The sequence below is a fragment of the Coregonus lavaretus genome (genome assembly GCF_964263955.1).
Source record: "Coregonus lavaretus genome assembly, chromosome: 22".
NCBI lineage: Eukaryota > Metazoa > Chordata > Actinopteri > Salmoniformes > Salmonidae > Coregonus > Coregonus lavaretus.
The window spans coordinates 11,193,631-11,211,053 of NC_140009.1; the positions used below are offsets into that span (position 1 = coordinate 11,193,631).

The following is a 17,423-nucleotide window of genomic DNA, read 5'->3' on the forward strand; positions in this document are numbered from 1 at the left end:
TCTATATCTTGTTCTATTTCTTCTGTGCTAGTCATTGTAGGATAAAATCCTCTTGAATATGAAGCACCTTTATTCTCCAAATCTTCATCGTTGTCTCCATCTTCATTTTCATCAGAACTCGAATCACTTGTATTCTTCTTCTTCCAACTTCCATCACCCCTTCTTTCCGCTCTGGCCAACCTCTGTCTGATGACAGGGTCATATCCACCCATGATCTCTTCTGAATCACTCTGATCATCATCATCATCATCATCATCATCAAGTTCCATCCTCCTGAACCTCACTCTACCCTTAGTTTCCAGACATTTCGTTTTCTTCCTACTTTTGGAGTTTGGATTCATCTTTATGGTCGTTTCTGCTTGTCCTCTCTCTATTATTCGTTCATCTTCATCTCTGATGCAATAATCCCCCTCCTGAATGATCACTGGAAGCTGAGGATAGACGTCCTTAAACTTGACTTCTTTCTCATAAGGTGGGGGTGTTTTTGCTGAATCCATATGTGAGAAAGGTGTATTGACTTCTGCCATTAGTTTTTCTGTCACCTTCACCTCTTTTGCCATTTTCTCTGTACCTCTGTCACTTTTATCTTTTGTATCTTTTATCAGTTTTTGTCCTTCATTTTCAAACAGCTTAAGAACACCCAGCTCTCTTTGTCTCTTTTCTTTACGTTGTTGTCATTTTTTCCCCTTCTTTTGATCTGCCTTATACGTGGATACAAGCACTTGCATTATCTTGATGACGTCTGGGTTAAGAGTCCCTTCCACTGGCCATGGTTGTTCAATGTCAGGCCAACGTTTATTCCACTCTTTTATATGTTTCCCTCTTATTTTTTTTTTTTGTTATTTAATTTTTTATTTTAATTAAAAATAATTAATTAATCAATTAATCAATTAATGAATCAATATATCAATTTATTTTATGAATTTTCTTTTACCAAATTATTGATTAGTGGCAATCTTACCACATACGATCAGGAAAGTAAAGGAAAGTAGTCAACTTCAGAGCAATCCAAAAAGAAAAGACCTGTAATCCAGCAACACTACAGCACTCACAAACCAATTGCTTATTAATCACCCAATTACCTTAATTTTACAGAATAATGTCAGTGCTGGATTTCCAACACAACTCTAATCAAAACAAGTCATTCACAAAAACTCTAATGTGCAATTATCAATTACATCAATTCATCAGTCTGTTGCCAAGTTCCTGCGAAATGGTCACAACATGAAATATTATATGCATACACAATGTATCTATTATATCCTGTAAGGGAAAGTAGGTTTTGTGGATAAGAACAGTACTGGCCTTGATTTTGACTGGATCAGTCGCACATTCTGTCGCGTGATGTCATGACGTCAGCACTTCCTCTCTTTTTCTGTCTCCTCCTACTCGTCTCTCATATGACAGAAGAACAAAGGAACAGACAAGAATTAAGTTTTTTATGCATACTTATGTTCACATTCACGCTGAGAAATAAACAAACAGCTTAACTCAGGAATATTATAAATAGCTCAATAACATTTTATTTTATTTATTTATTTTATTATTATTATTTTTAATCTGTCAATATATCTCTCATTCATCAACTCAACCGATATCAACCAAACAGTTTCACAGTTAAGCAACAGTTAATTCAACAAGCAGAACATTCCACTTGTGTGCAAGTCTCCCCCTCCCTCTTTGTCTGCTCTAAGACTGCGTCCCCCAGCAGTTCAGTGCAGGGGAGTGGCACATCTGTTCTACGTAACTCTAAACTCATAAAATCCCACGCGTGCGCAGTTCAGTCACCAATGCGATTTCAGAGTGAACAGAACTCTCCTAAAAAGCTCTCTCCCAGCTAAACAACAGAGTAGACAGACCAGCTATCGCTCCGTTCTCTCCCCCTTTGACAAACAATAACACTTAACAGAGCTCACAAACGAACACGAAAACATAGAACATAGAACACAAATCCTACTTCCAAGTTTGTTATCTGCACTTATCCTAATCTACAGATTCATAGTTATGTTGTTATCAATTACAAAACATCTCTATACACTTCTTAAAAAGTCCTCCCTGTAGGGTCATGCTATTCTAATAGTTAATGAACGTTCTCTTTTTATAGAGACTCATAAGGTTTTAACCTTAACTAACATATTTCCTTACAAAAGACTAAAACCCCTGTTGTCATAGCCTTAGTCGACACACAGCTGGAACACATCAGAGATTTTCTCTCTCACACACACATAGGTTCTCCTCTCATACACACACAGAGACATAGGCTCTGTTCCTCTCATACACACACATACACAGTTCAAACAAGAATGCATCCGTTCATACAATAAAATAAGCATGCTACCGTCGCTCCTATTTTCCTTTATATTCCTTCCTAAATATCTGCTACCTCAGGTTGTAGACATCCAATGAGAGGATTACTTCAGACAAATACTTCGTCAAATAGATTCTGAGAGGTAACATACAATTTAATATATCTTCTACAATCTGCAGTTCCCAGAACTGACTTGAGAGTTAATCTAATAACTATCAAGATTCATGGCCCATCATAATGATCGCCTCGTTTTGAGGGCTTCCTTAAATCAGCGACGTCCTAAAAGTATACTTTTCCTTATTTCCTGGCCTTATTCCTTCATGCTTTTCCTGGACACTCTCTCACACTTTTTCCAAGCCAAAATATGTGTGCCCAGTGTCAATAATTCCTATATACATTCCCCCCTGTTTGCGTTGTTTCCAACGCAAACAAATATAAAAATTTAGAACGGAATTCTCATCACACAGCAAATAACAGCAAAGCGCACACACAAGTCCTTTGACGGTACGTCTGAACGCACACACATGCGCAAGCACACGAACCGACCAGCGCCCAAAAACTGTGAGAAATCTCACCTTATCTGCCGGCGTCTTGAGCGGGAGTCACTTCGTAGCCCATGAATGGAATGCAGAGAAAAGACGCAGCACGTCCCAAAAACCTCGTCGCCATTAAATGTGGTGTCCAAGTCAACGTTGCTAATTATGCTGTGATGATAAGAAGTCCGCTTACTCTGTTCTTTGATTATAAAGATGTATTGTATCAAAGTTCACAGTATTAATTTACAGATATCTGCAGTTATATCTGGAGAGAAACGGCCAATCTGTTGATCCCATATGTTGTCTCTCTCTTCTTTGTTTAAGACATGGTATTTATATGTCACGGTTTCGGCCGAGGCTGCTCCTTCTCCTTGTTCGGGCAGGCTTCGGCGGTCGTCGTCTCCGGAGTACTAGCTGCCACCGTTCTATGTTTCGATGTTTGTTTGGTTTTGTCTGTTTTGTTACACCTGTTCCTTGTTAGTGTTAATTATGCGTCCTATAAGTTCTCTTGGGTTTTGTCATGTGTTGTGTGTAATTGTTCGTTGTCATTTTGGGATGCTAGTTCGTTTATCTCTCTGTATTGTTTTTGAAGAGAGTTCCGCACATTGTGTGCCTTTTGTTTGTACTTACCGGTGTGCGTAAAGTTCGCTTGCCTGCCAGGTTGTATGTAGCCGTGTTTGGCTTGTTCTTTTTGTCTTCACTAAAGACGTCAGTACGAAGCCTCTGTGTGTCCTGCGCTTGATTCCACACCACATCTACACTCAACCTTGACAGAATTACACACCATTCACCATGGAATCAGCAGGAGCAGCCGCACCTACCGAGATTATTGAGGAGCGCCTTCGTGGACAGGAGGACAGGATCAACCAGATCGGGCACGCTCTGGATAGAGTGATGAACACCCTCCATCGATGGGAGACCAGCGGGGTACCCACGCCCCCACCTACCACACCATCACCATCGGTCAGTCCACCTGTCCAACTTCCGGAACCCAGTGGGATTCGGCTCTCGCTCCCGAGGGCGTACGACGGCACCGCTGCCGGGTGTCAGGGTTTCCTGTTGCAAGTCGAACTCTACCTCGCCACCGTACACCCGGCGCCCTCGGGACACGAGAGCGTTTCCGCCCTCATCTCCTGTCTCACCGGCAAGGCGTTGGAGTGGGCCAACGCCGAATGGAGGACGATAGACGCCGCAACGATCACCTATGCGGAGTTCTCCCGCCGCTTCCGGGCAGTGTTCGACCATCCACCTGAGGGGAAGGCGGCGGGGGAGCGTCTATTCTACCTCCGGCAGGGGATGAGGAGCGCTCAAGAGTTTGCACTTGAGTTCCGAACTCTGGCGGCAGATGCAGGGTGGAATGAGCGGGCCCTCATAGATCACTTCCGCTGCAGCCTCCGGGAGGACGTCCGTAGAGAGTTGGCGTGCAGGGACACCACTCTTACGTTTGACCAATTGGTTGACATGGCCATTCTGCTAGACACCCTGCTCGCCACCCGTGGACGTCCTGGGTGGGGGTCGCCCATTCCACCCTCCAGCACCTCCGAGCCGAGTCCTATGGAGCTCGGGGGTGCTGGCGCTAGAGAACAGAGGAGAGGGAGCCCTAGGGGGGCCGTCCCCTGCACCAACTGTGGCCGTGGAGGGCACACCGTGGCTAGGTGCTGGGGAGGGTCTCCTGGAGGACGAGACGGCAGGCCACACATTGGGGAGTCCTCCCAGGTGAGTAGGCGCCCCACTTACCCAGAGCTTTCTGTCGTGCACATAACCATACCTGTTTGTTTTTCACAGGTTGCACCTCGTTCCCAGCATAAGGCGCTAGTAGATTCAGGCGCAGCTGGGAATTTTGTAGATCGTAAATTTTGTATAGAGTTAGGGATCCCTCTCCTTCCGGTTAATAATCCCTTCCCTGTACATGCCCTAGATAGCCGTCCGTTAGGATCCGGGTTGATTAGGGAGGTCACAGTGCCACTTAGGATGGAGACGCAGGGGGGTCAGCTATATCTGATCGACTCTCCTGCGTATCCGGTGGTGCTGGGGCTTCCCTGGTTGATTACTCATGATCCTACCATTTCGTGGCGAGAGAGGGCTCTTAAGGGGTGGTCTGCCCAGTGTGTGGGGCTATGTCTGGGTGTTTCCGTAGGGGCGACCTCGGTGGAGAGTCCAAACCAAATGCCCGCAATGCACGTTCCCCCCGAGTATGAGGATTTAGCACTCGTGTATAGCAAGGCGAGGGCGGCGCGATTGCCACCTCATAGACAGGGGGATTGTGCGATAGACCTCCAGGCAGGAGCTGCGCTCCCGCGGAGCCATGTGTATCCTTTGTCACAAGAGGACAAGAGGGCGATGGAGACATACATTGCCGAGTCTCTGAGACAGGGATACAGACGGCCCTCCACTTCCCCTGCGTCCTCGAGCTTCTTTTTTGTGAAGAAAAAAGATGGAGGTTTGCGCCCGTGTATTGATTACCGCGGTCTCAATCAGATTACTGTGAAATATAGTTATCCACTCCCTCTGATTGCGACTATGACGGAGTCATTACACGGGGCACGGTTCTTCACAAAATTGGACCTCAGGAGCGCATACAACTTGGTGCACATTAGAGAGGGCGATGAATGGAAGACAGCATTTAGTACTACCTCGGGTCATTACGAGTATCTCGTCATGCCATACGGGTTAATGAATGCTCCAACAGTCTTCCAATCCTTTGTGGATGAGATTTTCCGGGACATGCAGGGGCAGGGAGTGGTCGTGTACATAGACGATATTCTGGTGTACAGTTCTACCCGAGCCGAGCATGTAGCCCTGGTGCGCCGAGTGTTGAGGAGGCTGTTGGAGCATGACCTGTATGTCAACGCAGAGAAATGTATGTTCTTCCAGGAGTCTGTCTCCTTTTTGGGTTATCAGTTTTCCGTGTCAGTGGTGAAGATGGAGGTTGACCGTGTGTCAGCCGTGCGTAATTGGCAAACCCCAACCACGTTTAAAGAGGTGCAGCAGTTCTTGGGCTTTGCGAATTACTACCGGAGATTTATCCGGGGTTTTGGACAGGTGGCAGCTCCCATAACGTCCCTTCTGAAGGGGGGTCCGGTGCGCATGCGGTGGTCAGCTGAGGCGAACAGGGCTTTTGGGAGACTGAAGGACCTGTTTACTTCGGCTCCGGTGCTGGCGCATCCGGATCCCGCTTTACCATTCCAAGTGGAGGTGGACGCGTCAGAAGCCGGTATCAGGGCCATTCTCTCGCAACGGTCCGGCACACCACCTAAACTCCGCCCCTGTGCTTTTTACTCGAAAAAGCTCAGTCCGGCGGAGCGAAATTATGACGTAGGGGACAGGGAGCTGTTAGCCGTGGTACAGGCCCTAAAGGTGTGGAGGCATTGGCTTGAGGGGGCTCAACACCCTTTTCTCATTTTGACTGACCACCGTAACCTGGAATACATTCGGGCAGCTAGGAGACTAAATCCTCGCCAGGCTCGGTGGACTATGTTTCTAGCCCGGTTCGTGTTTAAGATCACTTACATCCCTGGGTCCCAGAACGGAAAGGCAGACGCCCTGTCTCGGCGGTATGCCACAGAGGAGAGGTCCGTTGAGCCCACTCCCATACTACCTAAGTCTTGTCTGGTGGCACTGGTGGTGTGGGAGGTCGATACGGAGATCGAGCGGGCGTTACGCACCGACCCTAGCCCTCCACAGTGTCCGGTGGGTCGGACGTACGTTCCGCTCGAGGTTCGGGATCGACTCATTTATTGGGCTCACACGTCGTCACCCTCCTCTGGGCATCCAGGTATTGGCCGGACAGTGCACTGCCTTAGCACAAAGTACTGGTGGGCAACGTTAGCCAGGGATGTGAGGGTTTATGTCTCCTCCTGCTCGGTGTGTGCCCAGTGTAAGGCGCCCAGACACTTGCCCAGGGGTAAGTTACAACCCCTGCCCGTTCCACAACGACCCTGGTCTCACCTCTCGGTGGATTTTGTTACAGACCTTCCCCCCTCACAGGGGAATACCACCATCCTGGTCGTTGTGGATCGGTTCTCGAAGGCCTGTTGTCTCCTTCCCATGCCGGGTCTTCCTACTGCCCTACAGACCGCTGAGGCACTATTCACCCACGTCTTCCGGCATTACGGGGTACCCGAGGATATAGTGTCTGGAACTGCCGTTCTGCTGCCAACAAGGCAGACTTCATCCCAGCCTATGCTACCCTCCAGTCCCTCGACTTCTTGGCGCTGACGGAAACATGGATTACCACTGAAAACACTGCTACTGCTGCTGCTCTCTCCTCGTCTGACCATGTGTTCTCGCATACCCTGAGAGCATCTGGTCAGCGGGGTGGTGGCACAGGAATCCTCATCTCTCCCAAGTGGACATTCTAAATTTTTCCCCTGACCCATCTGTCTGTCTCCTCATTTGAATTCCATGCTGTCACAGTCACTAGCCCATTTAAGCATAATATCATTGTCATCTATCGCCCTCCAGGTTCCCTTGGAGAGTTCATCAATGAGCTTGATGCCTTGATAAGTTCCTTTGAAGGCGAGGCCCCCAGTTTACCTCCAGAGTCTGGAGAACGTTCATGGAGCGTTTGGGGGTTTCGGTGAGCCTTACCTCGGGTTACCACCCGGAGAGCAATGGGCAGGTCGAACGTGTAAACCAGGATGTGGGTAGGTTTCTGAGGTTGTATTGCCAGGGCCGGCCGGAGGAGTGGGCGAGGTATGTTCCCTGGGCCGAGATGGCACAGAACTCTCTCCGCCACTCCTCCACTAAACTAACTCCTTTCCAGTGTGTGTTAGGGTACCAGCCGGCTCTGGCACCTTGGCATCAGAGCCAGATCGAGGCCCCTGCGGTGGATGAGTGGGTGCGGCGCTCGGAGGAGACGTGGAACGCTGCACACGTCCATCTGCAGCGGGCCATCCGTCGACATAAGACGAGCGCCGATCTCCACCGCAGTGAGGGGCCGGTGTACGCACCTGGAGATCGAGTCTGGCTCTCGACCAGAAACCTGCCCCTCCGCCTGCCCTTCCGGAAGCTGGGTCGGCGGTTTGTGGGGCCTTTTAAAGTCCTGAGGAGATTGAACGAGGTGTGTTACAGGTTACAACTGCCAATTGATTACAAGAATATTAACCCCTCGTTCCATGTGTCTCTCCTCAGGCCGGTGGTAGCTGGTCCACTCCAGGACTATGAGATAGAAGAGACTCCTCCGCCCCCGCTGGACATCGAGGGGGCTCCAGCGTACACTGTTCGGTCCATCCTGGATTCGAGACGCCGGATGGGGGGTCTCCAATATCTCGTGGAGTGGGAGGGGTACGGCCCGGAGGAGCGGTGCTGGGTGCCGAGGAGGGACATCCTAGACCCGTCTCTTCTGACCGAGTTCCATCGTGGTCATCCCACGCGCCCTGTCTTCCTGGTCGTCCTCGAGGCCGGGGTCAAGGGGGGGGGTACTGTCACGGTTTCGGCCGAGGCTGCTCCTTCTCCTTGTTCGGGCAGGCTTCGGCGGTCGTCGTCTCCGGAGTACTAGCTGCCACCGTTCTATGTTTCGATGTTTGTTTGGTTTTGTCTGTTTTGTTACACCTGTTCCTTGTTAGTGTTAATTATGCGTCCTATAAGTTCTCTTGGGTTTTGTCATGTGTTGTGTGTAATTGTTCGTTGTCATTTTGGGATGCTAGTTCGTTTATCTCTCTGTATTGTTTTTGAAGAGAGTTCCGCACATTGTGTGCCTTTTGTTTGTACTTACCAGTGTGCGTAAAGTTCGCTTGCCTGCCAGGTTGTATGTAGCCGTGTTTGGCTTGTTCTTTTTGTCTTCACTAAAGACGTCAGTACGAAGCCTCTGTGTGTCCTGCGCTTGATTCCACACCACATCTACACTCAACCTTGACATTATATCCTATGTGACATAATATGGCGTGATTTTAATACACCAATCCCTGGCTTTTCACATATCTTCCCATATCCTCTTTTCCAGGAATTTAGTAATGCTTTCCAGATGTTTCCGAAAGCAGAGCCAAGTTTCCTCTAACACACTTTTTGCAAACCTCAGCAAAATCATAGACCCTCAGACACTACAATCCCCTGCTGATTTTGTACATTGGCCCACTGACAAATAAATGATCAGTCTATAATTTTAATGGTAGGTTTATTTGAACAGTGAGAGACAGAATGACAACAACAAAAAAATCCAGAAAAACGCATGTCAAAAATGTTATAAATTGATTTTGCATTTTAATGAGGGAAATAAGTATTTGACCCCCTCTCAATCAGAACGATTTCTGGCTCCCAGGTGTCTTTTATACAGATAACGAGCTGAGATTAGGAGCACACTCCTAAAGGGAGTGCTCCTAATCTCAGCTTGTTATCTATATAAAAGAGACCTGTCCACAGAAGCAATCAATCAATCAGATTCCAAACTCTCCACCATGGCCAAGACCAAAGAGCTCTCCAAGGATGTCAGGGACAAGATTGTAGACCTACACAAGGCTGGAATGGGCTACAAGACCATCGCCAAGCAGCTTGGTGAGAAGGTGACAACAGTTGGTGCGATTATTCGCAAATGGAAGAAACACAAAAGAACTGTCAATCTCCCTCGGCCTGGGGCTCCATGAAAGATCTCACCTCGTGGACTTGCAATGATCATGAGAACGGTGAGGAATCAGCCCAGAACTACACGGGAGGATCTTGTCAATGACCTCAAGGCAGCTGGGACCATAGTCACCAAAAAAACAATTGGTAACACACTACGCCGTGAAGGACTGAAATCCTGCAGCGCCCGCAAGTTCCCCCTGCTCAAGAAAGCACATATACATGCCCGTCTGAAGTATGCCAATTAACATCTGAATGATTCAGAGGATAACTGGCTGAAAGTGTTGTGGTCAGATGAGACCAAAATGGAGCTCTTTGGCATCAACTCAACTCGCCGTTTTTGGAGGAGGAGGAATGCTGCCTATGAACCCAAGAACTCCATCCCCACCATCAAACATGTAGGTGGAAACATTATGCTTTGGGGGTGTTTTTCTGCTAAGGGGACAGGACATCTTCACCCCATCAAAGGGACGATGGACGGGGCTATGTACCGTCAAATCTTGGGTGAGAACCTCCTTCCCTCAGCCAGGGCATTGTAAATGGGTCGTGGATGGGTATTCCACCATGACAATGACCCAAAACACACAGCCAAGGCAACAAAGAAGTGGCTCAATTAGAAGCACATTAAGGTCCTGGAGTGGCCTAGCCAGTCTCCAGACCTTAATCCCATAGAAAATCTGTGGAGGGAGCTGAAGGTTCGAGTTGCCAAACGTCAGCCTCGAAACCTTAATGACTTGGAGAAGATCTGCAAAGAGGAGTGGGACAAAATCCCTACTGAGATGTGTGCAAACCTGGTGGCCAACTACAAGAAACGTCTGACCTCTGTGATTGCCAACATGGGTTTTGCCACCAAGTACTAAGTTATGCTTTGCAGAGGGGTCAAATACTTATTTCCCTCATTAAAATGCAAATCAATTCAAAACATTTTTGACATGCGTTTTGCTGGATTTTTTTGTTGTTATTCTGTCTCTCACTGTTCAAATAAGCCTACCATTAAAATTATAGACTGATCATTTCTTTGTCAGTGGGCAAATGTACAAAATCAGCAGGGGATCAAATACTTTTTTCCCTCACTGTACATAACTATAGAGAACATACAAAAATGATATGGTAATACAAAATGTAAGTTTACACACTCCCAGGAATGTCATACATGATGGATCATTAGCTTATACACCAACTTTCACACATCTAGATGGCCGGACGGGGTGGGTGTGGAGCCAGAGACAGCAAGGGTTCAAACTGTAGAACCCAGTTCCTACATTTGAATATAAACATTTGTTTTATCAAACAATTATATGCTACATTTTATCTCTGGGACCCTCAGGATGACAAATCAGAGCAAGATTACTGAATGTAAGTACATTATTTCCCTTCAGAGGTGAATGTATCAAACCAGTTGCCTTGATACGTGTTTTGTTGTTGTGCACTCTCCTCAAACAATAGCATGGTATTTTTTCACTGTAATAGCTACCGTAAATTGGACAGTGCAGTTAGATTAACAAGAATTTAAGCTTTCTGCCCATTTAAGACATGTCTATGTCCTGGAAAGTTTGCTGTTACTTACAACAGTCATGCTAATAACATTAACGCACGTTAGCTCCAGCGTCCCGTATACGGGACACCGATCCCATAGAGATTAAATCAGGTTAGGGCTGTGGCGGTCATGACATTTTGTCAGCTGGTAACTGTCATGCAAATAACTGCCAGTCTCACAGTAATTTATCATTAATTAACATAAACATGTTTAGCATCTCAGGGCTTCCACGCATAGCCTACAAGCCATGCACTGATGTGGACCCTTGGAACGTCTACATTTTAAGTCTAAAAAAGTATAATGAATCCATTTAATATAGCCTACACCATCACAAAAAAATCCATTATTTAATTTATGCAGGTTTAAAGAAACATTTCCGAAAAACAGAATAGCATATTTTGAGTCGTCCTTATGTTAGGCCCTGATCTGGCTTTGCAATATGGCTGTGGGCTACACTAGTTCATTTTGCAGACAAGATTTGCTTGTAATTCCTGTGGCATTATTTTATATTATTTTATAGTAAGAAGAATACAATTGAACATAGCTATATAAATTAGAAAGGATATTTTTCCCAAACTATTTCAGAGGGAGTGGCTATACTGTTTTGAGAGGTTAAGAAAGTGATAATTTGAAACAGGTCCTCCTATATGCTTAATTTAGAGGTATTTATGCAACTTTAGTTGTAATACAAACCTTAGGCTATATGTTTTGATTTCTAATACTTTCTAACACTGCATGATGCAACTTTAATGATGATTTGAAAAAAGTTGCATGAAAAGCATGAGCTCTGCTCTGTTTCTTGTGCAGGCTGCACACACTTCATCACTCTCTCATTCACAATTTGACAAGCACTTGATAATATTCTCACCCATCAGACTATTCTCAATTTAATCTGGTCTTTACATATAGCCCACTAATATATATGTAGAATTAAAACATTTTGGAACTGTATCAACAATGGACGAACGAAACAAATACCAAAAGGTTGTTTTTGGGTGGAGTTTTCTTAAGAATTTAGCAATAAATATAGCAGCACGAGAAAGCTGGGACCCTCTTTTAAATAGTGACCAGTCAAAACTCTGTTTTCACACGCAATTGTGCAATGACTGGGCTTATAAGAATATATTTCACCAGGCTTTGTAGGCTATGGGCTCTCCAACCCTGTTCCAGGAGTCCTAGGCCTGTAGAATCTTAATTTGAGCCAGTTTGCTACAGCAGAAAAATTATCCTGTAGCAACAGGAAATGTGAATTATTATGTAGATTAGTAATTAATGGACATTTTTTGTAGGGGTTGATACATTTTTCGTTAGGGAAAATCAAGTCTGACATTTTAAAGTGGAAATTACAATCTTTTGAAGCCTTTTAAAACTTTGAATACACTACAAGTTTGCAGGAAAATTCTCAGCAACAAAAGAGTGATCAAATTAAGATCCTACAGCTGTATAGGCTACGTAATTTGCCCACTTTAGTTGTGATACAAACCTTAATGAAACATATACAGTGCCTTGCAAGAGTATTCATCCCCCTTGGCGTTTTTCCTATTTTATTGCATTACAACCTGTAATTTAAATGGTTTTTATTTGGATTTCATTTAATGGACATACACAAAATAGTCCAAATTGGTGAAGTGAAATGAAAAAAATAACTTATAAATAAAGTAAACCTGTGTGAAATCTAAGTGTCACATGATCTCAGTATATATACTTTTTGGCCATCAAGGAAAACACTATGTCTGGCGCAAACCCAACACCTCTCATCACCCCGAGAACACAATCCCAGAGAACATCACCCGAGAACACAGTGAAGCATAGTGGTGGCAGCATCATGCTGCGGGATGTTTTTCATCGGCGGGATGGGAAACTGGTCAGAATTGAAGCAATGATGAATGGAGCTAAATACAGGGAAATTCTTGAGGGAAACCTGTTTCAGTCTTCCAGAGATTTGAGACTGGGACTGAGGTTCACCTTCCAGCAGGACAATGACCCTAAGCATACTGCTAAAGCAACACTCGAGTGGTTTAAGGGGAAACATTTAAATGTCTTGGAATGGCCTAGTCAAAGCCCAGACCTCAATCCAATTGAGAATCTGTGGTATGACTTAAAGATTGCAGTACACCAGCGGAACCCATCTAACTTGAAGAAGCTGGAGCATTTTTGCCTTGAAGAATGGGCAAAAATCCCAGTGGATAGATGTGCCAAGCTTATAGAGACATACCCCAAAAGACTTGCAGCTGTAATTGCTGCAAAAGGTGGCTCTACAAAGTATTGACTTTGGGGGGGTGAATAGTTATGCACACTCAAGTTTTCTGTTTTTCTGTCTTATTTCTTATTTGTGTCACACAAAAAACATATTTTGGATCTTTAAAGTGGTAGGCATGTTGTGTAAATCAAATGATACAAACCCCCAAATTATTATTTCTTGTTTGTTAGTTGTGCAATTAGTTTTGATTTAGATTGGGCCATTATCATTCACCTGTAGGAACAAAGGGAGTGGAAAAAATGTAATGTAATCCATAGGCCTATGCACTTGAATAGGGAATGGAGGATTGGTGGTTGAAATAGCTGTTGTGGTTGCTGCATATCTCTCTCGCTCTCTCTCGCTCTCTCCCTCTCTCTCTCTCTCTCTCTCTCTCTCTCTCTCTCTCTCTCTCTCTCTCTCTCTCTCTCTCTCTCTCTCTCTCTCTCTCTCTCTCTCTCTCTCTCTCTCTCTCTCTCTCTCTCTCTCTCTCTCTCTCTCTCTCTCTCTCTCTCTCTCTGCAGTGCCACACCGCTGAGTTGAATGCTCATGAATCTTAATCAATAGTTCCTGGCTTATGAAGATGAGGCATGCGGAACACTGTGACCAAACCCAATTAGACGTAATATTCATGCCAGCTTGCAGCAAGGGCCAGGCAGCTAGACTGGATGCCCTCCAGACTGTGTGTGTGTGTGTGTGTGTGCATGTGTGTGTGTGCTGTCCCATTAGCTTTAACAACATCAAACTACTCACATCCCATAGGACAACCCACGCCAAACCTTGATAATATTTTTTAACAAAAAGCATTTTATTAATTTTTTTGCTTTGTTGTAAACATGTTTTCACAGTGCATATGAGACCTCACTGACAATGATAATATTAATAATCTTAATAATTATATTGATAGCAGTAATCTTTTAAAACCATGTATTTTTATATAAACATGTATGTACATCACATCACATCCAGCCTCGTTCTGTGTCTTTGGAAGTGGTGGAGAAGGTCAGCAACCTATTGTGTGTTTGTGTGTGTGTGTGTGTGTGTGTGTGTGTGTGTGTGTGTGTGTGTGTGTGTGTGTGTGTGTGTGTGAGTGTGTGTGAGTTTGTATGCGTTCATGCGCCTGCATGTGTGCATGACGGGGGTTCGTTCAGTAATTCAATACCGTTTTTTTACACTTTCAACTCAGGCAGTGTCATTTGGGGACATACTATCTGGTCTGCACAACATGAGCACAGGGGAATATAGTTCCAACTAAAGTCCTACTGCTATCCTGCTGCAGAGGAGATTTCCAAACCCCATCTGTATCCATCCATTTAACTATAGTTACAGCAGGATTGATTGACAGTATTCAATGGAGACTACTGGATATAATGTAGAACTTAGCTGACCATTCAGGCCAAGCAAAAGCCAGAGCATATGTGTATGTTGGTACTGTAACATTATGATGATTCAGAAGCGTGCTGGGATGACGCTGCTGGGGTGAATGAGGATGGCCGAGCTATCGTAACAGAACATATACGTTTTCATCTCATTGAGACCGATGTGGATAACCATAGGTTAGGCCCTACGCGTAACAAAATACAATGTACATACATCATCTTCAGGTCACTTCATGTAAAGTCGGTCCAAAGATAGCAACGTAATAAATAAACGGGTCCATGCGAGACGCTTCACTGTAAAGAACATCGATATCAGAGATGATGTGGAGCCCAGGACATAATCACAACGTTAAATACGGAGCAAATGTGGCGCTGGAGAGCTAGCGACGTCAGCTATAATGATCTTTACTTTAGCAAAAATCTCATGTTATATGATCACATTTAGACTGCAATTGAATGAAACTTTCAAACAATGAGCGTCTGAGGTGGTCCAAGTGATTTTCATGTGGTCCACCTGCAAATGACCACTCAAGGTCAATAATGGGAAGCCTTTTTCGGCCAGACAACGGACCATTAAGGACCAAATTAATCCAAACTGTCCAGAAAGAGACAGAGGAACAGGAACAGGTTTTGCATTGGCACTGCATAAAGAGTCACAGTTAAAACACACTGTCCGTGTGCTCTGTTTTGTTTGATATTTTAGATATTTACCATTCAACCCCATTTCCAAGGACACAATTTGGGGGTCACCCATTCCCCCAAGTATGCATGTAGGCTGGTATCTAAAACTACATATAACTTCTGTACATAGACATCTGAATACCTGTACATGCAAACCAAACCCGTGTGAAAGCCCTGACATCTGGTACCTATGAGGTGGTTGGATGAGATGGCCAGGTGCCCTGATGGCCTGACGGTGATTAATACTCCTTATGAACCATGCAGTATAATGATCACTGATCAATATCATTACATATAAAAAATACATCATAAATCCACAGTTATGTCCCCCATAGGACAAACATATCTTATTCACCATAGTATTAGAAGGAAGGGAAAGAGTCACAGGGATACAAAATGTATCCCAAATGACACCCTATGTCTGTACTATTCAGGGAACAGGGTGTCGTTTAGGAAATAGCTTGGTGATTTGGCTGAACCAACCTCCACGTTTGCACCAAACATTCTATACTTATCAATAGAACGTGATTGGAACCTTTGGTGCCAATGTGGCAGCCGTTGACATTCTAGTGTTCAAACTGAGTTTGTTAAACCCTGTAAGTCTCTGGCTGTGATTAGAAGTAGTGATGGGAGATTACTAAGAAGTACCCTGTTAACTCCTCACATGTGCTTGGCTCAGCATGGTCATCTCAATCATTGTATGTTGCATCTTCTCTCCAGCTGTCCGACTGGGTCTTGTATTTTCTTTAGTGCGCCTAAAATACTATATTTTAAACTTATAACAGGGTCGTAAAGACAACATAATAATAGAGCTGTTTCAATAATACTGATACTTTCATGAAATAAGGGAGCATTGGATGTGGGGGGGGGGGGGGGGGGGGGGGGTGGATGGATGGATGGAAAAACGGAGAGGATATCTTTCTCTGGAGGTCAGGGGTCAGGGCGGAGACACATGCTTCAAAGTCAGAGATTGGCCAAGTCATCCACAGAGCAGATCACATGTTTAGCAGTGAGTTATTGCTGTATTATTCAATAATAACAAAGCCACTGTCTTTTAGTTCTAAAGGTGCTGAACCACAAGACTGGCTACGGGTGTTTGTGTTGACACTGTGGTATTTTGTGAACAGTGACTCAGATTATTAGTAATATACTATTTATATTATTGTTGATGGAGCGAGGCAGAATTTCAAGTCACATGAAATTGTTAATGTATCAGAGCTAGTCAGACTGGAGCCTGGCATGATCTTTAGCGGACCTGATTACTGGTTAACACAGCGCTAGGGTGTTTAGCAGAGTTTGATGACCCAGTGTGCTGACCCAGTGTGCTGACCCAGTGTGCTGACCCAGTGTGCTGACCCAGTGTGATGACCCAGTGTGCTGACCCAGTGTGCTGACCCAGTGTGCTGACCCAGTGTGCTGACCCAGTGTGCTTAATGTCACGGACAAACCGTGACATTAAGCTCATCTGTACTCTGTTGGCATTTCTCATCTGAACAATGTTTAAGTCTTCTCATCTGAACAATGTTTACGTCTTCTCATCTGAACAATTTTTAAGTCTTTAGGTCTTAAAGCATACCTTTTGTCTCTCTAGAAGTCCCTTTATGAAATAGCAGATCTATGTTTTTCACGGTAAGGAGAAGAGGAACAAGAGGAGAAAGATAGGTCTTCAGTGGATTGAAGAAAGCAAATTCCTGTCATCTGTAGCTCAGCTGGTAGAGCACGGCGCTTGTAACGCTAAGGTAGTGGGTTTGATCCCCGGGACCACCCATACACAAAACATTTTTTAAATGTATGCACGCATGACTGTAAGTCGCTTTGGATAAAAGCGTCTGCTAAATGGCATACTATTTATTTACTATTTATATTTTACTCCAACACCTACCCGAGAGCTTAGAGTTCTGCTTTGTAAGATTTGATTCCCAATTGGTTGTTTGTGACTCACTCAATGTAGAGAATAATATTATTACTTTCCTCAGTGAGTTACTGCACTAACCAATGCCCACATAGGCATGCAAACTGAAGCAGATGTAGCTATTCTCACACACAGAAACAAGCATATGCAAATTGCATCAAACAACAACAAGTATATAAGCACACACACACATTCATGTAAATGAGAACACACATAAACGCCAGAACTATGTCAACAATTACACTCTCAACAATAACACTATTACTGTTTTGGATC

General features: G+C 44.8%; 1 protein-coding gene across 1 annotated transcript in view; it reads right to left on the minus strand.

The window, feature by feature from the left end:
* The window catches only part of LOC311149507 (opsin-5-like), a gene marked incomplete at both ends in the record, with an annotated part of 55,527 nt that overhangs the window by 26,787 nt on the left and 11,317 nt on the right, over window positions 1–17,423 (minus strand). The window lies entirely within an intron of this gene.